Source organism: Mya arenaria, chromosome 4 (assembly GCF_026914265.1).
Source record: "Mya arenaria isolate MELC-2E11 chromosome 4, ASM2691426v1".
Taxonomy (NCBI): domain Eukaryota; kingdom Metazoa; phylum Mollusca; class Bivalvia; order Myida; family Myidae; genus Mya; species Mya arenaria.
In genome coordinates, this window is record NC_069125.1 from 11,213,377 (window position 1) to 11,238,995 (window position 25,619).

Consider the following 25,619-nt stretch of genomic DNA (forward strand, 5'->3'; position numbering starts at 1 on the left):
TTTCTTTGCCGAATTTAAATCAGTGTCAGATTGTGATAGATCTGTCTCAGAACAATGCCTTTTCCGCACCAAGTTGGTTACACTATGTACAGGTTGGGATGAAAATATACTTTCCACATAATCCCTAGCATCTACATTATTCATGGGGACTGCCATTAGTACATACAATATTGGAGAATCTGTTTATCCGAAAGAGAAAATATGTCCGAGCAGTTCTCCACTCTGCCGAAAAAATTTACTGCAACACCGGCTGCCACTATTTTCCTCGAATAAGCGCAATTTATCGATCTGGACTGGAAACTAACCACATCAATAGCTGCATAAAATGTTTATCTTTCGTATGATTTACGACACAATTCACCTTGTACGTTCGAGAGGCGAAAATCGACAAAAGATATATATACCGCCACGTTTTTCAAAACTTCACCTGACGGTTACACACCACCTTTTATTTATATGTAATTTATATTACCTCATTTGTCCAATCGTTAATTGGAATGAGTTAGTTAATGAAAATTGAATTAACATGATACATTTAAGTAATGTGCCTCAAATAAGCTCAAACTCATTAATTAGAGCAAATAATTAGCAAGTATAATTTTAAATGATTGGAACTGAATTCAAATAATCCAAAACGTCCTTCAACATACTTAATGATTTAGTTGGTAGACTCGTTACCGTCCGTTCGTTGGTCATTTAATAATAGTTTTAGGATTTATCTTAGAAACAAACCGTTTTGATCATTCATACTTTTCAAGACTTCTTCGGCCATGACTATGAACGGTATTAAGTTCAGACCCAAATGGCAGAACTCTTTATTTCATTGTAACTTTCCTTCTAGTTCAGTATTGATGATAAAATTGGCTGAATTTTATTGCTATTCGACATTGTTCAATTGTACAAAAGTGATGCTTTGAAATTAAGTAAAAGTGCTTTTCCGAGGCCGAGTCTATACCTGTAGTTAAGTCTGTCCATACTTATGGACCTGAATTTAGACTTTAGACCCAAAATTGCAACTTTGTAACTTTCTCTTTAGCGTTAACGGCTGAAGTTATTAGCACAAGAAATATAACAGTATCATATAAGCTAATGACAATGGTGACTATTGGCCAGGTTAATGACATGTTTATTTTGCCTTCTTCAATCGGTCAAAAAATTCAAAACAAAGTGTGATCAATATTCATCACATTTTCCAAATTTTAATATAGTTATTTATTTCAAAAACTTATATCGTCCAGGTTATATGTTAAAAGCTCTCAACAGGCTCGCGCAATAATATATTTCGTGAACTCATTGAACTGAACTACCTTTTTGGTAGGTTAATACAGAAAAATCACGGACCTCAAATCCTTTTGTATTCACAGTTTAGCATGTGTATAACAACAAATCTATTAATATTTTGTTTTATTATCATATGTAGAACAGAAAATTAATGTGGGTGACCACTGGTTGCTTTTTACGAACAGAGGGAAGCCTCACCCTTAACTCTGCAATAAATATATGAGTAATTAGTGATTATTCAGTTCCGTTCTGTAATGTAAAACAAGACAAGTTTGCATCAAATGTAGGAAAAGAAGCTGCGCTGTTGACGTTGCAAATTCTAACACTCATTAACACAACATGTGTACGACAACGACAGGTTTGTTTCCAAAACTTTAGGAAAACATAATATTTATCCAACTCAATGTGAATATAAACAGTAATCTCACACGATCTAGGTGCACAAACATGGAGTATACATGATCGTATTGTTTTTATTTTGTGCGTGTCATGACCCTTAAACAACATGTAACAGGGAATGTTGTTAATAAAAGTTTATAAATATTAGCTCAGTGAGAGACTAGGTTTAAATAAAATCATGTGACTTACTCAGCACATGCCCAAGGACAAAAGTAAGTCATCCCAGGGAGGGTGCTGGTCACAATGCTCACATGCCCACAAGCCTCTTCACATGTCATCACCCCACCGTCCAGAACACTCTTGATCTGCTCAAGAATTCCGCTTGTGCATAAACGATGGACTATGTCAGCCCCTGAAGCCGTTGGCAAAAAATTTAGAAATATACAAATCGTGAAGGCAATATTATAACAGCAAAATGTGTTCTACATACTATATGATTCTGACACTGTTTCACATCAGCTCCTTTCTACGACTTTAAATAAAATGGATTTTATCTCTACGCGTGCCCCATGAAGCACTTTTTTTTTTTACTTAAATAACTTGAAAGTCTTAACATTTTCGACGTTTTCAGTGCCGTGATTGGCTGTGTTATTATTCTATCGAAGCCTATGAATGCCACATTGTACTGAGTTGGATAGGTCAGGACGTTTACCTTCATTCATAAAGCTTCCTTCAACGTAGAAGGCCAGAGACAACAGGACGAGAAGGCACAGCACGAACTTCATGGTGACTGCAAAAAAGTTATTGTTTTTGCAGTGTGAGCAGAAAAGATGTTCGTGAGCAGAAAAGATGTTCGAAGGAAAATCAAGAGCACAAATGAGAAATAAATGTATATTAAGTTTATTGCAAATAATCATTGCAAAATCTATCCAATTCTTGTCTAAATTCTTATAGCATTTCCCTATTTTCATTTTTATATTAGTTAGTTAATCAATTTATGCGAAGCCCTATAAATTATTGGTTCTTTTTTCATTGAAGGGTTTCTATTGGTTTACCATTGAATGATATGAATGTGTCAGCGGCATATTTAAGTCTTAAACTAAATTTTGGATGGAATTTGTCCTATTTTAATGGTTTATTAAACTTCATGAACGTTATTTTGTTTTTACCATTTTACGATTTCCTTTTTCCAAAACTGTGATCGATAGTCATCCACAGTTTCTGATTTGTATGTTATTTATTTATAAAAAAAACATTCATTTGTCAACAGTTAAGTTATATTTTTGCTGAATGTTTGGTACAAGCGCATAATTGAATTTCTATAAAAACCCTAAAAAGCTGTTAAGCACAAATCATCATATAAACATAATAAAATACAAATAAGTAAAAAACTTTTAACATGACAACAATAAAAAACATTTTCAAAAGTTTAAATCCATATGAAATTACCAGTTCCTGTTTAAGGGTGGAAATACTACATCAACTGTATGCACTAGTACCAAATATATCTAAAACTATATAAATTCGATTTAAGCCATAAAAGGAAAACCTCCATATATTGACTTGTTATATGGTTAAAGTTTTGCATTTGGAATTTGATGTTTATATTTTGTTCATACTATATAAATCCCGTCGTATCCGTATATTTTTTAACATTTTTTACAGCTAACGTGTATGCGTTTAAATTATAAATAATACAACTATTATCATTTTATCTTCTTCTGATTATTATTAAAATATTATTTCCCTGGAGTTATTCAACAAAGAACAACTCCTTTTCCTAACTTCTCTTCACTAAAATCCTTTATTTAATTTTTTTATTTAACTCTTCATTTGTGGGAAACAAAGGAGGAATATTTTTTCACTTACATGATCTGGGTCGGTCGCAGTTGATTAATCCTCTTGAGAACAATGATGCCTTTAACAACGACTGTACGTTGTGATAGTGCTATTAAAAGAAGGTCAGTATGGACACGATCTGTAGATATCTTCAGTCAAGAAATGAGACCATATTCATGAACTTATATATCTTGATAAGATTTTACACGTTAAGTTTCCCAGGTTGTACGAGTTAACATATAAGATATACACACTTTGTATAAAACAAAAATATAAGTGTGTTAATCATGCATGATCATTGCACAGATATAATAATCATACTAAAATCATCCTTTGAAATTTATGAAAACATTTAAGTTTCAGTGACACTTAAATTAAATAATTAAAGAAAGAAGTATATGTGAGTATATAACTATGCTAGAGTCGCATTTACTTCTCCAGGTCCACACGATGCTTAAGTAAAAAGAAATGTATGGGAAATATCAATGAAATTTCAAACTGGATAACTGACTCTCTATATGTTAATGTGGTAGATGAGTGGACGGAGCGCTTTGCAATAAGAACCTGATTAGTTGCCGGAATAGAAGTCAGAAATGACTTGAGCAACACTGAACATTTTCTAATTTTCTTTATTTTCAACTTGAGGGTCCATTCCGACATTTGTTCATTTCGTGTTTTTGAGAGTATCTTCCCTACCCAAGGAATACCGTTAAATATTTGGACCGGTTTGCGGAAAACCAATTAGTTTTGAACTGGAGCTATTGTGGTTTCTCTAGTCATTTCTTACAATTAACAGTTATAACACACAGGTGCCAGACTAACATTAATGTATAGGCCCGTAATAGCAGAGGTGATGCATGAAGGGGTGCATTTAGAGCTTTTTATGGAAAATTAATGCAAGAAGAAACATATTTTCTGGTATTGTACGCCAACGTGGTATTACGCCTTCAAAAGACGTCTGTGAAGTCAAGTTGCCGAAAGCTTTAACATAAACCTCGTTGGGCGTTTGTTTTTATTGTAATATTGTTGCTGAGGATATATATCATTTTGTTATCAAATTGTTTTCTATGAATAGTTATAAAAATAAAGAAGTTTTTGAAAAAGAGTGTACGAGTGTTTTCATTATGCAGACAAAATTAAAAAAACATTTTATCAATAGTTGATTAAAATTTATGATGCCACAATAACAACTCATATTTTGTGTTTTCTATGCTTGGTCAACTCCACGTTGTCTATATGATTTTATGTGTTCATATACGTATATGGGTCGGAGGCCTTCATACAATAAATATTTAAACTTAAATACTGTATTTTTATCTAATATTTGGGATACCAATTGTGCCAAGACATGTACAAGGATGCCAAAGAATAAACTAATGCGTTAGAATTTGTTTAAATTAAGGGGTCCAATTGTTTTATTAATAGATATAACATTATGTTTTTGAAAACATAAAATTGGGAAATTTATTTTCATATTAAGGCTAAGTACATGTTTTAAGATGTGAATGAAGCCAAAGTCTAGCACAAAATAAGTAAAAAAGAAACACACTGTAATTTCTGAAAAAAATGAATTGGTTTCACATTAACAGGAAAATTAGTTTGTGGCTTTAAGCTACGCGCATAAGAACGAAAGGTGATAAAGGAAGCTATTTGTAGTGCCAAAAACAATTTGTTCAAGGTACAAACTGACCGTCTCGTTGATGAATAATGACAATGCGAACGAGCTTTGATTTACTGCTTAAAGCGCATATTTGCTAGGTTTGTTTGCGAACAGTAGTACATTTAAAAGTAAGAATCAGCTTAGCGCCTACTAAATGTGTTCATAGCCTTTTGTTGGTCGGAATAAATTGTCCTATTTTTTGGCTTATTCACACGATTTGAATTGAGGCCTAGCTATTTCTGGTCCTTTGTTGTAGGTTGTTGGTCAGAGGTGGTCGAAGTAATTCATTGAATTAAACTTTATTGACGAAATGGTGTACATTCTTTATTCAAGTTAGCAAAACAATATGGTTTATTACATCAAAGCAGCAGCTAATTGTCCTAAGCAATTTTTCATGCGTGAATTCGTCTGCTTGTAGCGCGCCATATACGTATGATCATTCAAACAATATATCACGTTTCATATATTCATTGCTCTAAATTTTGTCCAATGAGATGGCAGCATTTTTCAAAACATTTATTTCGGTAAACCAGGAGTTAGTTGTTATTGAGCAAATCAGGCGAAACGGTACTGAGTCAGTAAAGCAATAAATTATCGCTTACCGAGCTAGTTCAAGGGCGATTGTTAATATGCACTTACCAAAATAATCAACATGCTACTACCATTACATGAATTTTTAATGTATTTTAATTATACATGTCCAAATGCTTCTCGACAGTTTTATTTTCGGTATCCTAACTGTTGTAACTTTACTCTTGGACTAAATTTTGTCACAGTCTGTATGAAATAAAGCTATGCTCTGACTTGATAGCATTTATTATATTTCCACTTTAATTTTCTGTCTTCTATTTTTTATACTTAGTTGACCCTGTCATGTTACATGTATTTAACTAACGCACTTGTTTTAGAACTTTATTTGTTATTATGTTATGCAAAACAGAACGAGATATAATTATCAAAATAAAAATAAAATATATAAAATGTTTTCTATTTAAAACACGTTTAAAATCAATAGTAGGAAAAAGTAAAAACAAAACCGCTCGATGAATTACCCCCCCCCCCACACACACACCAAAAAAACTGTAGTTTTGACGTTGCAAATTATTGTATATAAAAATGCATACGACTATCACATGTCTGTTTAAAACAGTTAAAATTGCAATATACTTTTCCAACCTATGAAATCGCATATCAGCCTTCAAAGAATATCACGCTTCATTAAAGTTTAACATATTAGTTGGCTTGACGTCAAACTCTGGTTCCCTGCCTGATAAAATGTCATAATTACTTAATTAATTAACTATAACTTAGAAACATTTTCATTTTTCTACCATATCCTAAATTATGTTTTAATGTGTAATACCAAATGCACATATTAATCTTTCCTCCACTATGTCGTCGTTTCCAAAACCATTTGAGATTTTTTTTACACTGTTTATGGAAAGAATGATCCACGAACATTAAAGTAAAACAAGACAGCATATAATAAAAAGTAAGCTTCTGACGATAGTATTCTTTCATCTGTATTTCATTTTGATACTATTTGCTATAATTAAGTGTAAGATTACCCTTTTAAAATGCTTATTGTGACTCTCATATCAAATTTTACCGGGTAATGCTGGTTGCATGGTGTTTTAATTTATTTATTTGTATAAGTTTTACAACCCTGATGAACATACAAACTTGTAGTAACAATAGAACGATTAAATGTTTGAGCTCACAAAATATCACGCGACTTACTCTCTACATGCCAAAGGACATACGATAGAAGCCCCAGTGATGGTGGCCACGGCCTTATTGCAGACTTCCTCACAGGTCAGACTCCCACTGGCCTGTTCACTACTGATCAACTGAAGAAGTCCGCTTGAGCACAGCATCTCGAAAGGGTCGTACACTGAAGCCGTGCGCGAAGGACACATTATCAGTATAATATGTGGTGTACAAAGCTGATTCAGACACAGTTGTGCACTATTTGCATATAAACAAAACCGTTTTACAAAATGAAGAAGACATTTTAACTCCTTTAGATTTAAATTTAACAAACTTTTTTCTACCCTTTATATTAAACTGGACTTTTCTTTGACGTAACCTCGTGACTTATAACAGAATATTTCCTTTAACTTTGCTATCGTTGAGCCGTTTCGGGCGTTTCGAGTTCCATAACTGATCTGTATTTGATTCTATGGAAGCCTACAATTGCTATAATGTACGAGGTTGAATGCATCGAGAAGACGCGTACCTTCATGCATAAAGCTTCCTTCCACACAGAATGCCAGGGGCAACAGAACGAGGAGGTACAGCACGAACTTCATGGTGACTACAAGAAAGTGAAAGCAATGCAGTTAATGATAGATATAACAGTCGTAGGTAAAAAAGGACACAAATTAAAAACAAATGGATATTTATTTTAAAAAAAGAAATCATATTTATTGTAAAAAAAGAAAAGCTAGACTGAGAAATAGATGGACAACTTTTATTTATTATATAAGTTCAGTGTTTATATGTAATCTACAATTGTGAGATATGATAATTAAAATCCTCAAAAATGATGCCGTAGCTATGAATGTGCTTTTTTTTTTATATCAGCGTCATGTTAATATTGCCAGTGCCGTTAAGCATTCTATGCCTGCACTGTAACTGTTAAATATGTATTTGCTTGGTATTTTCTAATGTCTTAGTCGAACTACGTATGCTATTAACGCTTAAGGACGGAAAGTAATGTGAAGGCATGTGTGTCCGCTTAGGCTTGACACCACTGCCAATATATCAAAAACACATGACACTCATAATACATACCACATATGAAAACATGATTTAAGTATGCTTTTCAGCACTTTCTGTTCAATTAAGCGTGGTCCAATGGCTAACGAGGACTATTAAACTATTCAGTTCATTAATTTTACGTATTTTGATTCTGACGAATTATTAAACTTCGAGAATGTTTTTTTGGGCAGTGTGTGTTGATAACAAATTTTTAATCGAATTATTTGTGGTTAAGTCATTCATATTCACTTTGTCTTAAATGTTATGCTATTTTGTTTAAATAGTTTGCATTTTGAACTTTATAGTTATACATTTGTGTTGATTTTATGGTATAAGCTTATGCTATCACACAAGTACATTCTAATATAACACACGCTCAAATGCTTCTAATAAACCACAAATTGGTGATACACTTCTTATAATGTAATATGCTAACACACTCAGTGCTAATGTTCAAAGGATATAGTGAAATACAGAGGCAAAAATGAAACACATATTTTTTATTGAGAAGTTATATTCTATATAAAATGCCCACTTTCATATTAAGGATTGTTTAAATGAATATATCAAAAATATATAATTTTGAACTAAGCCAGAAAAGAAAATAAAAAACCATCTTTACTTGTTATATTGTTGAAATTTGTCTGATTTTGAATTTCATAAATATTATTATTATTTGTATTATTAAAATGTATATCCTTTCTTTTTTCCCTCTTTCATTATAATTAAAATTATGTAATAGTTTACTCACATGATCTTGAGCGGTCGCAGTTGTACTGTCCGATTAAATACATTCAGGTCTTTTATAGCCGATTGTAACGGTAGTGGTCTAACAATGAGGTCAGCATTATTACCATCGGTAGAGATGTCTTTGGTCTTCAAATGAGAATAAAAGTTGTTTAGTCGGAGGCCAAGATTTGACCTAATTCACAATGTTTAAAGATATCAGTATCTTTCACATGTATGTGGAACGGATGGAAAACATCTACCTGCATCTGGACATGTTTCATACATCTAAATTTAATTGTTATATCTGTCAATATGCTTAACAGTAGTTTTATATCCGGTATATTTACCGTTATAACTCTACACGTGGATTAAAGGCGCACAATATTGGATGATGAAAACAAAATACTTTTAATTTTAATGCTATATTATGTATAACTCATTTGGCTTTCATGATCAAAACAAATGAAATTCATATTATTTGGCTTTAATGATCTTAAAAAAGCATATAGTTTGTGTACAAATGAGATATAATAGAGATATAGTATCGCTTTTTAATTGGGTGTATGTTTGGCCATCTAGCCCTTAATGAATATAAACCATTTTTAAAGGTTAATATATTTTATATGTGCACAAAACATATGCTTTGATAAAAATCGACTTTTTTCTTTATACATACATTCAGCACAGATACAAAAAAAGTAATCGTTATTTCTGATTCCTGTCAAAAAAGAGCATTATTTCGGAGTCCAGGTTTAAGTGCGTGACACCCTCACAACGACGAAATCCCTCCCTCCTTAAGCTGAAAACAAACTATGAGAGTAACAGTGTGTGTATACCACGTCATAAATTACGTCATATATGCTACGTCGGAAGGCAACATTGTGCTTAAAATGAAGATTTAAAACAAAGATAACTTTTCCTTTACTACACCATTTCAAAATTTAAAAACAAAAGACAGTCTATGCCGCTTTAGGAGCCCACCTTCGTTTTATTACCGGGGTTTGATATGATGATTAGTTTTATCAAACACTCCGACAAGCCTGTTTCAAAAACAATGTTTTGACAGTGCTCCGTCAGATGGTCGTATTGAGAAAATGTTTATCGAAGTATTTTAAGAAACTAAACTCCAAATCAAACTCTGGAAAAGGACCGAAGGCGACTCATTTAAAATGGTGAAGAAATAGTGAATTTATCATTGTTAAAAATCTTCATTCGAAACATTTACCATTTATGACGCAATTTATCACGTGGTATACACACACTGAGTAAGCCATGCCGAAAAATAAAAACAAAACAAATAACAGTTCCTTACAATTTCGCGTAAATAGCACTGTTACTGTAAGCATGTATGGAGGCTATTCGTTGCCAAAAGTCTAGACGTGTAATTCCCACACTGTGCTTTTTAATCGTACTAAATATCTCTTACATTTGTCAATGTCGACGTGCTATTTGTTGTTTCTATTCGTCAGTTTTTCCGTATTGATTTGTCATTTGTCATTATAGTTGTCAAAATGTATATTTGTCAGATCGACCCTGTATAAACTCACTAAAACATAGATCGTATAACTTGCCTTTAACAATATGATGATGTAATTTAGAAAGCCGAATCATGCCTATGTAAAACTGCAATCCTACAGTCGACACTCGCATTCGTAAAATGAACATTTGCAGTCCAACAAGTCCAGGTTTACAAAAGTCAATAGACAAGTTCAGAATTACAAGGATAGACGATTTCGCCTTTACCTTATATGGTAAATGTCACCGGAAGAAACGAAGGTGAATGGGCGGAGCTAACGAATCAGATTTTCTTTCGTTTATTTCCGTCGAATCAAGCAAGGGAGTTAACATCTTCGCCTACCGCCTGTAAATTCCCTGTTGTAAGTCCGAGTACTCTCTCTTTATTTCACAATAAAAACTAAAATTAACTTCATCTTTTATTTTATTTTGACGATCAATGTTCCTAAATGGGTTATAAATCACCATGCCCCAATTTCCCGAAACTTCTTAAGTCCCTTATAACAGGATTAAGCTTATCTCACTATTTTTGTTGTTCTATAAAATGTGTTATATCTACTTATTCAAGATTTTTTAGAAATTATTTAGTAATAACCTGTATGATTATCAGAATAAATCATTTTTCATTTGTCAAAATCCATTTTCAGTATGTATTTTGGCTGATTGAAATAAGCGACTTAAGCCTGTTAAGCTTAAGAAGTTTCGAGAAATTGGGGCCATATTATTAAGTCAATTGCAGTTGGGTGTATCTGAGCTGGGCTCACGGACCTAGATTTATAATGCCACTGTCAGTTGTTTTTTTTTACTTATATACCCAAGCAAGCAAAAATTGTCCATTTATTTTATTTACAAGTGGACCATGGGCGTGTCGTTCAGTGTGTGTGTGGGGGAGCTGTAGGGCCTGTGTCCCCCCCCCCCCAGCTGGCCCGCAAGTAAACTTAAACGGTAATTTTTTTGTCAATATTTCTCAGAAAAAATACTTAATTACGCCATAATGCACCAATTCAGACTAAAAATATTTAAAATATTCTAGGGGGAGTACCCCTAAACCCCACTTCCCACATTTTAAACATATTAATGTCATGCCCACTCGAGGGATCATGTCCAAAAAGTTGTGCCCCTAAGGAATGACCCTCTAACGCAAGTCCCTGTTCAAAACCTGCTCCAGCAAACCCACAACACTTTTGAAGGACATCATAATGATATCTACCTAGTTTTGTCTGATGTTATACATTTACTATCTTAATAAGCATGTTTGGTGTAAACGTGTAATTTCAATACATCATTAAACAAAATATCCATGTGGATGGAAGAACAGCCCTCCAACCCACTTGTGTCCCCCAGTTATGAATTACGGGATCTGCCACTGTGAACCATAACAATCAAGTGGGGGATTTCAAGAACATGAAAGAATAGATATCGTGAGTCTTAGATTAGAAAAACAAACGCGCGATTTTTCCCCTCCAAAAGGGCTAGGTCCGCTTCACCTAAATGTGAAAAAAAGCCCTGACTGTTGAGTGTGGGTGGGGTATAAAAGGTAGCAGCAAGTAATAATTGTTTATTAGCAATAAATTGACTTCATCATTAAAATACTTTATTAATTACCTATAAAATAATATTCGTTACAGTATAATGTACGAGTTATATGAAGTTGTAATCTAAGTGTATTTCATCCATACAGTTCCAGCTACCAGGTAAAAAACCTCTGGGGCATCTTTGTGAATAATTTCAACTTAATGAAAATTTGGATTTTTTTCTTCGTAAATTTTAAGTTATCTAATATTGCTTGCAATCCTAAACATTGCAAAAAGGCAAGAAAGTGTCCTCTAATGGTAGAATTTAAAATAGTGTTTATAGTAATTTAAAGCTGCACTTTCACAGATTGACAGTTTTGACAACCTTTTTTTGTCCCAGACTCGGCTGATTTTGGCAGCAATGCTTTCTATACAAATAATAAGATTACTCACACTAAAACAGATTTAAATTGTTTGGAAAACTGCCGACATTTTTCATTTTTCTTCAAACGTTACTGTAGTATCACTTTTAGCCATAAAACATCAATTTGCGAACGTAAAACTGAAAAACTGTATCTGATGTTTTGTCAGCAGTCTTATACCACTGGTATTCAGACATTTACGCAAAAATTGGCTAATTCCAAAACAAAAAATAAAAATAGTTGTCAACACGGTCAATCTGTGAGTGTGCAGCTTTAAAAGAAAAATAAAACAATGGGACTTTTCATTCTTGAAATATAATTTAATGCTAATGACTTACATTTTGTTGTGTTTGAGTCAAGTATCATTTTGCATACATCTCATTTCATGTCATATGTGCGTATTAATTACTATTATATAGACAAAAACATGTTGTTATATCATATATTATTTTATTCGACATGATATAATTTATAATCCATCCTGTTTCCAAATCATAGTCCATAATGTCATAATATAGATGATTCGTAATGTCCATAATAAGGTTCGCAATGTCCATGGTCCAAAGTATCCATAATTGGTTTAAATAGAGCCGAGTGATAGCGGAAATTTCCGAAAGACGTAAGGAGGAGTTAAGACATGGTTAAGGCGGAGTTAAGACATGGTTAAGGCGGAGCTATCTATAAATAAAATTAAATTCATCTGGTAAACATGTTCAACTGCGAATGAAAAGTCACCACCATACAATGTACTTTGTAGAACTACGAACTGAAATCTGTCTTCTACACTCCGCAATGTAAAACTCGGGATGTGACTTTCACAGAATGACGTCTGTTGAATAGATGCAACGAGAATAAAACTCCAATTGGTACAATGAAAAATGAAAATGTTCAGTGTAAAATGTAAACATACAACCGATGAGTTGGCGGTTGTAAAATGTAAATTGGTAAATCATCAATGTTACACACCTAAAATACACACATACACGGGTGGACTTTTGGCAACGAATAGCCTCCATACAACATAGGCTCATATTTGTGTCTTTTTCGCACCCAGGCCAGATAAACCAGGTTATAAAAAATGCCTTTAAGTTGAAGGGTTCAAAAGTGAGCTTGAATAGCGACTACCCTAGGGAAATTCAGGAGGCGAGAAAAGCCCTTAGGCACGAATTTAAGGCAAACAGGGATAGATTTGGAGCCAAAAACGTAAGAATCAAATTCCCAGCTGCCCTTGTGGTAAATGGCCAAACAATACGGGACCTGTTCCCGAACTGGAACACTGTACTAGCCGAAAGCCGCATCACAAACCTACAAAGACGTGTGATGTCTGCATACGAAACAAGACGCTCCGACCTATACGAGACGCCAGCTCCCGCCAGTTCCAATTCACATGCCACCAGGGAGCCCCAGACAGAAAAGAGGGTTCAAAACTCACCCCCAAGCGTACCACCAAGACCCAATGAAGCAGTTCCGGCTTCAGAACCGACTTCCGGTCAAGCGGCTGCACCGGGCGCCTCTCACTCAATACAACAACAACACGACGGGGTCGTAACTCCCCTCACCAGAGAGCCAGTTATCATGGCGCCCCTGCCATTTAACAGTGCAGAAACGCCCCCTCATGGCCAAACAGCTCCAGAACCGCCGGCCCAGCCCTCCGGAAATGGTCCCGCTTAGGACAGACAGGGTTCAGTGACCAATGAAAGAAACTATGAAACATTGTCAATAGGATCTTTAAATGTGTGTGGAATTAAATCAAGATTGAATTACACAGAAATTACAAATTTAATCAATATCCATGATATATTTTGCTGTACTGAAACTATGTTATCAGATTAAGATATTATTAGCATTGAGAATTATGAATTTTTATCACAACCTAGAACCAGAATGTTTTAAAGAAATCAGGAGGTTTTGGATTGTTTATAAAAGACAAACTTGTCAAGCACTTTGAAATTATAGAAACTCAGTCTGATTGTAATGTCTGTGAAGTTAGCCTATGTAGCCGATGTAGCCTATGTAGCCTGTGTAGTAAACAGGCTGCAAAGTGCAGCCTATGTAGCCGATTTAGCCTGTGTAGTAAACAGGCTGCAGCGTGCAGCCTGTGCAGCCTATGTAGCCTGATTAGCCTGTAGCCAGTGGCCTATGTGAGGTTGAAGTGTTGCCAAATGCCTACCACCCTGTCATAGTGGCGATACCCATGATTGTTTCACGTGCACGTGCCAATGCCTCGAACATGACCCTTAGCAGCCTATTTAGCGATGCATAAGGCAATGTTCACGTGCTTAATGCGCCCAAACCAGAGTTTTCCCAGCACAGTGGCCTATGTGAGGTTGAAGTGTTGCCAAATGCCTACCACCCTGGCATAGTGGCGATACCCATGATTGTTTCACGTGCACGTGCCAATGCCTCGAACATGACCCATAGCAGCCTATTTAGCGATGCATAAGGCAATGTTCACGCGCCTAATGCGCCCAAACCAATTCGCGACACCCATGATTGTTTCACGTGTACCTGTCACGACAGGCTAGATAGACTGCACGTTGCACGCTGTTTACTACACAGGCTAAATCGGCTACATAGGCTGCACGTTGCAGCCTGTTTACTACACAGGCTACATTGGCTACAACTTCACAGACATCTGATTATATCATGTGGGTAAAGGCTAATGAGGGATCTCTGTCCATAGATAAAGATGTAATATTGGGTATTATTTACATACCTCCTGAATCTTCTAGATTCTTTAGCCATGATGAAATGCTTATTTTTGAAAATGAAATAATTGATATGTGTAATAACCATGACAATGTTATACTATGTGGTGACACTAATGGTCACACTTCAAATGCAAAGGATTTTGTTGAAAGCGATGATTTTATCGCAGATTTATTCAATTTTGATAACGAAATCTTAGATTATTTTAATCAAGTTCGAACACTTGATTTAAATAAGTTAACGCTGAATCGCTCATCTGTTGATACCAAAATAAACACAATCGGTACAACTATTTTGCAAATATGCAAAAATAATAATTTATTCATCTTAAATGGTAGGTGTGGAAGGGATAAGGGCATAGGCAAAAGTACCTATAAGCAAAATTCCGTTATAGATTACTTCATAAGCTCGCCTCTTTTTTTGAAAAAAATATACTACAATTTGAAATACATGATTTAGACCCACTTTACTCCGATGGTCATGCACTATTATCTTTAACTGTGACTCTATATACTGCTGTAAATAACCTGCCTGGTGATAAAATTATATCCTCTAGTCAAAAACATAAGTGGAACGAAGAAAAATCTTCATTTCACGATAATATTGGCAGCATCCAAATATGATAAAGTATAGCGAGCTCCTAAATACAAGTAATAAAAAAATCTCGTTAATTTGTCAAAGTTCGCCAGATATTTGATGAATCACGTGAAATTTTAACAATTATTAATTACTCTACTTCTTCTTACCTCAAGGCTTATATTCCAAATCACGCAGCGATCATTATCTCTACAAAGTCCATTATTCATAACTTGTTAAATCAAAATAATCTCATATTAAATTTGTAACAAGTCCAAGACCACTTACACCATTCATAAATTTCTGCACGTGCTTTTTGTACCGTTAGCCAACGAAACGAGGCGAATTTCCATTCATAAAATATCCCGAGTTTAAGGGACTTGTTTTTACTACAGATCTGTTAGCAGATCAACGAGCAGTATACATGCCAAACTCTTAAGCTGTACAACTTTGTATTACATTGATTTCCTTAATCATGCCTGTTAGCGATTTGTCACTGTACCCGGTGGTAAAATTGCCTCAATTGTTATTTTCCGTCATGTTGTTTACCCAATAGCCTGTATATGTTATTACATGTCTGTTGTAACGATATGTTACCGTGACAAAATAAAAAGTGAATGTGTGTGTGTGTGTGTGTGTGTCATAAAAGTCAAATAAAAAGCACCATTACAAATAAGCGTGCTTCAGGGTCACGTCAGGTTATAATAACAAACCCTGCAGGTGATGGGACACTTGCGGTCGGTAATCATTTCTAAAAAATCATGGGCTAAACTCAGAGTGACTATCATTATGTTATCTTCCTACCAGAGCCTCCATTATCTTGACCCTCGTTAATCTGGTAAATATAACGATCTAAAAAAAGTTGTATTCTGCTAAAATAAAACGCCGGGATACATAAGTACAGAGCGGAAATAGCCGAACAAGCAAAAATTCATACTCGGACTGCAACACATCCAATCAATTTTTATAGTTTCAACGTCATTCTGCTAAACATAGAGCCCATTGAGACAAAAAAAAATGAGTTAAAACGCCATGAATAGAAGTAGTTCTTTGGAGTTTGTGGTCTTAAGACTAACGCATGCGCAGATAGTCTAAAAATGATATCTGAGTGTGTTATTAGTTAATTGTCACCTATTCATTTCAAGACAGAACTGATAAACATAAGTACAAATAGCATAGGATGTTGCTACTGCCAAGACGTATTTGCCATTCAAAGAAAAGCTGTGAAACAATATCATGTCATAATTGATTAAGTAAGAACATTATAGAGTCGTTCATTATTTTTGAAGGCTTGGATGTATGCCAAAACTGTGTACTTAATTAGAGAAATACATGTTTGCCAAATACAATAACAGGCGAGTGATTGACAGCATTTTTACGACATAAATTACTAAGTATATATTTTGGCACCAATGTGTCACTGACTCCGTTGGTTGGCAATATGTTATTTATACTAGGAATACAGGTAATATAAAACTGATTTAGTACATTACAAGAGTCGTATTCAATTTGGAATATAGGAGTTGGTAACCAGACCATCCGAGTACGAGTCTGTACGAGTTTTGCGGCCGTTTTGTCTTCGTGCCCCTGTATATAGATTACAATGTGCAATTTAGAACATAGGCGTGTCTTTTGAAAATTTCGGATGAAAAAACATTTTTATCACATTTGTTTATTTTTTTTAAATATTTAGATCTGAATTTTTTTTTAACTTAAAAAAACACTAAAATTATTAACACCAGTTTCCGCAGTATTTAGACTACTTGAAAAGCAAAGAATCATTCGTTCACTTATTGCTAAATGAATTTAGCATTCAAATCGAACATCCAATATACGTGTTTGTGCTATACAGCTCTTGAATATGAACTCAAGCAAGTATGATTTGAGTGAGGACATTATTTACCTTCAAAAATCTGCTATAATCGTGTAAATACACAGTGTCACCCGTTTTTATCATTCAAATTTTATCAGTTTAACATTATAGGCGTTCTTTGGCAAGATTATAAGTATCTTCCATGGCCGACAGTGTAAGATAGGTTCATTCCGACCCGAGCGTAGGGTGTTTTGCGGAAACGAGGTTTACCGAGTTTCCGAAAAACACCCTGCGCGAGGGTCGGGGTGAACCTATCTTACACGAGCGGCTATGGTAGATGCTTTTACTCCCACCTCAGTTAAACAAAATTAAGTAAAAATGTTTTTTATTGCTGGAACTCTTTTGTGCTTAGTGAAAATAATTGCGTATGGATATGCGATAGCACGTGGTTGTCATGGATATGCGCGCAGTGATCCAGTTAATGTTAATAGTCAAATCGGTCTTTTTAAATAGTTCTAAGGAGAATGAAGCATTATTTATTGAATGGTGCTTGAAAACTGTTTTCTAGTGACATTTGAAGCGAGCAGTAATTAATTAGAGTTCTAAATATTACCATAAGACAAGATTTCCTTGATGCTTCTGACGACATTTCTTTAACAAGGGAGGTAATTACAATGACGTGACCATTGAAAAGGAGTTCCATACGGGCATTTTATCTTCGCCCGTGGGCAAGATAAGAATATCTAGCATGGTTAAATTATTGGATCTACTTATCTGAGATGGGAGAAACTATTATCTCACTCTATACCAAGCATGTGGCGCGATTGTCACATTGAAACATTACGACAATACTCAACTCATGAATAATCACGTTGTTTTGCAGCAGCAACAATAACGAATGACTTGTCCAATTGTTGAAGCGTATCTTTGCAATATCAGTGAAATCAGTTACAACGGAACTTTAAAGCTTCACCCTCACAGATCGAACGTTTTGACCTTTTTTTTTTATTTTTTGTCTTGGAGCGAGCCAATTTTTACGAAAATCAGTGATAAAAGACTGCTGACAAAAGATTAGATCGCAGATTTTTATTTTTAAGTTCAAAAAATAATGTTTTGTGTATTTTTCTTAAACCGTTAGTAACGGTTTATGCAATAAAACATGAATTTTCGAACGTAAATATGCAATTCTGCGATCTGATCATTTTGTCAGCAATCTTTTATCATTGGTTTGCAGATATGTACGCAATAATTTGCTCTTTTCAAGACAAAAAAATAATAAAGTTGTAAAAACGGTAAATCTGTGAGAGTGCAGCTTTAACAATACTTTAATGACACACTTTGAGGCAACGCACTGATTATCAAATTGTTCAAAGGAATAGAAATCAAACACTTTAGTAAAATACAAAGTTGTCGGGGAAACTTTGTCGCATAAGTTCCCTATCTCTTATAATGATATATCGTGTGTAAGTATAAAACACAGAAAGGTAGCAATTAAACATACTATCAAATTAGTCAATGAATGAAAGGTAATTGTAGCATCTTATTTGCACAAAGCATGTATTAACTTTTCTGTCTTTGTGGGCGTTAACATTTTATTGTATTAAAAAACAACATTTTTTTTTTAGTTTGTCTCAAAAATAGCAGTCAGGCTGTTTACCCCATAATAAGTTAGTTATAGTCACTCTATTTGAAATATTGTAACCAATTATTTTTGAAGATAATCATTTAATACATTCACAACTAACTCTTTCTATCAGGAAATGAGATATTCTCAAAAACAAACAAAAAAACAAACAATCATTATGATCAAAATTGTAAAACCCATCCACATATTAAATGAATACTCAGAGTCATCTTGGTCGGTCTGTAAGGGACATATTAGGGGAAACATGTACCTGTTGGCGAGGTAGATCTCAGACAGCTATTTTTGCCTTATTTCGGAACTAATAATAATAATAATAATAATAATAATAATAATAATAATAATAATAATAATAATAATCATAATAATAATCATAATAATCATAATAATAATAATAATAATAATAATAATAATAATAATAATAGTCGTGGGATTAACTCCAGAAGGTACAAAAACGTTATATATTTTTATTTTGCTGGGTACATTTCGCCAATAACCCCTTAAAAGTATCTAACGCCTTGTTATTATCAATCAGGTTCTTGAAACACTTTTGTAGGTAGCAAATCTTCCCAACAGGTTCGTATTAGATTAAATATCTTAAGTTGATCGTTTTACAAAATCACATTTTACTCCAGCCAAGGGTAGTGCTAATGCGCAAAAAATCTAGTTAAATGCGGTTGATTGTTTTCCATTAAAAGAAAGATAATATTGTAGTACACATTTTTAGCATAAATGCGTTTGTTACTTCCCCTTGTACTTTTATAGACGTACAAGGTACGTCACAATTGTAATGACATGTGTATAGTATAGATTTGTATGCTCGCGTTCACGTGTTGGTAGTCCTAGGCTTCCATTGTATTTAACATGAACAGTTCTTTAGCGGTAACTTTTTCAGAAATCTGAAGCATTTTCCAGAGACGCGCATAAATTAACGATGCATTACCCAGAGACGCGCATGAATCAAAGACGCGCATTAATAAGAGACAAGCGCAATATCCAGAGACGCATTATCCAGAGACGCGCATTATCCAGAGACGAGCATTATCCAGAGACGCATTAACCAGAGACGAGCATTATCCAGAGACGAGCATTATCCAGAGACGCATTATCCAAAGACGCATTATCCAGAGACGAGCATTATCCAGAGACGCATTAACCAGAGACGCGCATTATCCAGAGACGCATTAACCAGAGACGCGCATTATCCAGAGACGCATTAACCAGAGACGAGCATTTAACAGGGACGCATTGACCAGAGACGAGCAATATCCAGAGACGCATTAACCAGAGACGAGCATTATCCAGAGACGCATTAACCAGAGACGCGCATTATCAAAAGACGCGCATTAGCCAGAGACGCATTAACCAGAGACGCGCATTATCCAGAGACGCATTAATCAGAGACGAGCAGTATCCAGAGACGCTTTAACCAGAGACGCGCATTATCCAGAGACGCATTAATCAGAGACGAGCAGTATCCAGGGACGCTTTAACCAGAGACGAGCATTATCCAGAGACGCATTAACCAGAGACGCGCATTATCAAGAGACGCGCATTATCCAGAGACGCATTAACCAGAGACAAGCATTATCCAGAGACGCATTAACGAGAGACGCGCATTATCCAGAGACGCATTAACCAGAGACGCGCATTAACCAGAGACGAGCATTATCCAGAGACGCATTAATCAGAGACGAGCATTATCCAGAGACGCATTAACCAGAGACGCGCATTATCCAGAGACGCATTAACGAGAGACGCGCATAATCCAGAGACGCATTAACGAGAGACGCGCATTATCCAGAGACGCATTAACCAGAGACGAGCATTATCCAGAGACGCGTTAACCAGAGACGAGCATTATCCAGAGACGCATTAACGAGAGACGCGCATTATCCAGAGACACATTAACCAGAGACAAGCATTATCCAGAGACGCATTAATCAGAGACGAGCATTATCCAGAGACGCATTAACCAGAGACGAGCATTATCCAGAGACGCATTAACGAGAGACGCGCATTATCCAGAGACGCATTAACCAGAGACGAGCATTATCCAGAGACGCATTAACGAGAGACGCGCATTATCCAGAGACGCTTTAACCAGAGACGCGCATTATCCAGAGACGCATTAATCAGAGACGAGCATTATCCAGAGACGCATTAATCAGAGACGAGCATTATCCAGAGACGCATTAACCAGAGACGCGCATTATCCAGAGACGCATTAACGAGAGACGGGCATTATCCAGAGACGCATTAACCAGAGACGAGCGTTATCCAGAGACGCATTAACCAGAGACGCGCTTTATCCAGAGACGCATTAACCAGAGACGCACATTATCCAGAGACGCATTAACGAGAGACGCGCATTATCAAGAGACGCATTAACGAGAGACGCGCATTATCCAGAGACGCATTAACGAGAGACGAGCATTATCCAGAGACGCATTAACGAGAGACGCGCATTATCCAGAGACGCATTAACGAGAGACGCGCATTATCCATAGACGCATTAACGAGAGACGCGCATTATCCAGAGACGCATTAACGAGAGACGCGCATTATCAATGGACGCATTAACGAGAGACGCGCATTATCCAGAGACGCATTAACGAGAGACGCGCGCTATCCAGAGACGCATTAACCAGAGACGAGCATTATCCAGAGACGCATTAACCAGAGACGAGCATTATCCAGAGACGCATTAACCAGAGACGAGCATTATCCAGAGACGCATTAACGAGAGACGCGCATTATCCAGAGACGCATTAACCAGAGACGAGCATTATCCAGAGACGCTTTAACCAGAGACGCGCATTATCCAGAGACGCATTAACCAGAGACGAGCATTATCCAGAGACGCGCGCTATCCAGAGACGCATTAACCAGAGACGAGCATTATCCAGAGACGCTTTAACGAGAGACGCGCATTATCCAGAGACGCATTAACCAGAGACGAGCATTATCCAGAGGTGTTTTAACCAGAGACGCGCATTATCCAGAGACGCGCATTAATTTTTAGCATATATGCTTTTGTTACTTCCCCTTGTACTAATACTTTTTAGACGTACGGAGGACGTCACAATTGTAATGACATGTGTATAGTATAGATTTGTATGCTTACGTTCACGTGTTTGTAGTCCTAGGCTTCTATTGTATTAAACATGAACATTAAGCGTTAACTTTTTTCAGAAATCTGAGGCATTTACCAGAGACGCGCATTAATTAACGATGCATTACCCAGAGACGCGCATGAATCAAAGACGCGCGCATTAATCAGAGACGCATTATCCAGAGACGTGCATTATCCAGAGACGAGCATAATCCAGAGACGAGCATTATCCAGAGACGAGCATAATCAGAGACGAGCATTATCCAGAGACAAGCATTATCCAGAGACGCGCATTAATCAGAGACAAGCATTAATCAGAGACGCGCATTAATCAGAGACGCGCATTATCCAGAGACGCGCATTATCCAAAGACGAGCATTATCCAGAGACGAGCATAATCCAGAGACGCATTAACTAGAGACACGCAATAATCAGAGACGCGCATTATCCAGAGACGGGCATTAATCAGAGACGGGCATTTATCAGAGACGAGCATTAATCAGAGACGAGCATTATCCAGAGACGACCATTATCCAGAGACGCGCATTAATCAGAGACGCGCATTATCCAGAGACGAGAATTATCCAGAGACGCGCATTAATCAGATACACGCATTACTCAGAGACGCGCATTAATCAGAGGCGTGCATTAACCAGAGACGCGCATTATCCAGAGACGCATTAACCAGAGATGCGCATTAATCAGAGATGCGCATTAACCAGTGACGCGCATTTATCAGAGACGAGCATTATCCAGAGACGAGCATTATCCAGAGACGCATTAACCAGAGACGCGCATTAATCAGAGATGCGCATTATCCAGAGACGCGCATAATCAGAGACGCGCATTAATCAGAGACGCATTAACCAGAGACGCGCATTTATCAGAGACGCGCATTAAAGACAGACAGACAGACATACATTTTTATTAAGACTTTTACAATGTACATCATCTACATAAAAATATATTTTTTCATATAACATGTCAACGTGTATATACAACATGTAATGGTAAATACGTTTTTGTTTTATATAACACAACATACTATGTGTATCAAAAGCAACATAAGTTGTGTAACAAAAAAATGGAGGCTGAACTTAATATTTATCTTTCAACATTCAACAAATTATTTCGAATAACAAGAGCTTCTTTAATATACAAAGCTAATTTAATTAATTCATTTCTATCATTTGATTTCAATAATCGTAGAAATTTGTATACAGAAGAGTGCATGTAGTTACAACGTTTTAGATATTTCTTTCTAACATCGGAATAACATGGACATATGCATATAAAATGAAATTCATCTTCATTATCATTAGTATTGCAAGTTAAACAATAACGTTCCTCTCTAGGTTTTTGGTTTCTGGCATATCTACCAGTCTGAATTCTCAGAGGAAATACAGATAACCTTAGTCTGGAGAAATACAAGCGTAAATTTGTTGGTAAAATATCGAGGTATTTTTCGTATTCTAATGAAGATTTAATCACTTATATTATGTATAGAAACTGTACTGTTGTTAAGTGTTCCGTGTCAATTTTGCTGAAAAATATCTAACAGTCTACTTTTAAATTAATTCAAAAAACAGAGACGCGCATTAACCAGAGACGCGCATTAACCAGAGACGCCCATTTACCAGAGACGCCCATTAACCAGAGACGCGCATTTACCAGAGACGCCCATTAACCAGAGAAGCCCATTAACCAGAGACGCCCATTTACCAGGGACGCCCATTAAGACGCGCATTAACCAGAGACACCTATAAAACCAGAAACGCCCATTTATCAGAGACGCGCATTTACCAGAGACGCGCATTAACCAGAGACGCCCATTACCAGAGACGCCCATTAACCAGAGACGCCCATTAACCAGAGACGCCCATTAACCAGAGACGCGCATTAACCAGAGACGCGCATTAACCAGAGACGCGCATTAACCAGAGACGCGCATTAACCAGAGACGCCCATTACCAGAGACGCCCATTAACCAGAGACGCCCATTAACCAGAGACGCCCATTAACCAGAGACGCGCATTAACCAGAGACGCGCATTAACCAGAGACGCACATTAACCAGAGACGCCCATTAACGCCCATTAACCAGAGACGCGCATTAACCAGAGACGCCCATTAAACAGAGACGCCCATTATCCAGAGACGCATTAACCAGAGACGCGCATTATCCAGAGACGCATTAACCAGAGACGAGCATTTAACAGGGACGCATTGACCAGAGACGAGCAATATCCAGAGACGCATTAACCATAGACGAGCATTATCCAGAGACGCATTAACCAGAGACGCGCATTATCAAGAGACGCGCATTATCCAGAGACGCATTAACCAGAGACGCGCATTATCCAGGGACGCATTAATCAGAGACGAGCAGTATCCAGAGACGCTTTAACCAGAGACGCGCATTATCCAGAGACGAATTAATCAGAGACGAGCAGTATCCAGGGACGCTTTAATCAGAGACGAGCATTATCCATCGACGCATTAACCAGAGACGCGCATTATCCAGAGACGCATTAACCAGAGACGAGCATTATCCAGAGACGCATTAACCAGAGACGCGCATTATCCAGAGACGCATTAACGAGAGACGCGCATTATCCAGAGACGCATTAACCAGAGACGAGCATTATCCAGAGACGCTTTAACCAGAGACGCGCATTATCCAGAGACGGGCATTATCCAGAGACGCTTTAACCAGAGACGCGCATTATCCAGAGACGGGCATTATCCAGAGACGCATAAATCAGAGACGCGCGCTATCCAGAGACGCATTAACCAGAGACGAGCATTATCCAGAGACGCTTTAACGAGAGACGCGCATTATCCAGAGACGCATTAACCAGAGACGAGCATTATCCAGAGGTGTTTTAACCAGAGACGCGCATTATCCAGAGACGCGCATTAATTTTTAGCATATATGCTTTTGTTACTTCCCCTTGTACTAATACTTTTTTCCTTGAATACATGAGTTGTCGTTCTTACCATAATGATTGACTCGTCATTAAATAAACGATGTTACTTTTGTCATTAAAAATGTAGACACAATCTATTTTTTTACAGAGTTGTCTTTCGTACGTTTGTTTTCGGAACGTTTCTGGGCACGTACTAAAGTGCTGTCGAGTTAGCTGACGATATAGAAATAGAGTAGAGTTGCTGACCAATTGCTGACCATATAGACAAAGAAGGAAAAAAAATAAGTTTTGGAAATAAAGATTTTTTTAAGACATATTTTGTTTAATTTATTTTATATACTCCTTAAAGTGTACGTAAAGACGAATGTTTGTGTATTTTTATTAAAAATGGCAGTTCATTGAAATTCATTGAGTATTTTTTTTTGCTGGTTTGGTGGAAAGATGAGAAGATATCGCGGATTAAATTTCTTTTTTAGGTGTTTCATTAACAAATTGTTTGAACCAATTATTTTAATTGTAAATGTAGCTTTAAATGTTAGCCTCACAACTTGTGAAAAACTATCTGCACTACATCAAAGAACGATCAAAAGAATGTTGTTTGCCAATCCATTATTGATAATTTTAAATGAAATAGATTTCTCTTTAATCTGTTTTATTTTCGAAGTTGTTTTGTGGAAAACAAGATAAACTGTTGCTAATGAAATGTTTATATGATGTAAAAAATAAAGCATGAATCATTAATCATGGCGAAATAAATGTAATCTTTTCATTTT

General features: G+C 36.1%; 2 long non-coding RNA genes across 2 annotated transcripts; both read right to left on the reverse strand.

Annotated features, from left to right (window-relative positions):
• Positions 1-1,391: 1,391 nt before the first annotated feature.
• Positions 1,392-1,929, reverse strand: LOC128232051 (uncharacterized). The gene is made up of 2 exons (XR_008260478.1): positions 1,870-1,929; positions 1,392-1,487 (listed from the first exon to the last, which is right to left on the reverse strand). It is a non-coding gene; the product is annotated as an uncharacterized LOC128232051 (long non-coding RNA).
• A 5,074-nt stretch (positions 1,930-7,003) lies between these two features.
• On the reverse strand, positions 7,004-8,694 carry LOC128232052 (uncharacterized). Its single transcript, XR_008260479.1, has 3 exons — positions 8,634-8,694; positions 7,359-7,436; positions 7,004-7,013 (listed from the first exon to the last, which is right to left on the reverse strand). It is a non-coding gene; the product is annotated as an uncharacterized LOC128232052 (long non-coding RNA).
• Positions 8,695-25,619: the final 16,925 nt, after the last annotated feature.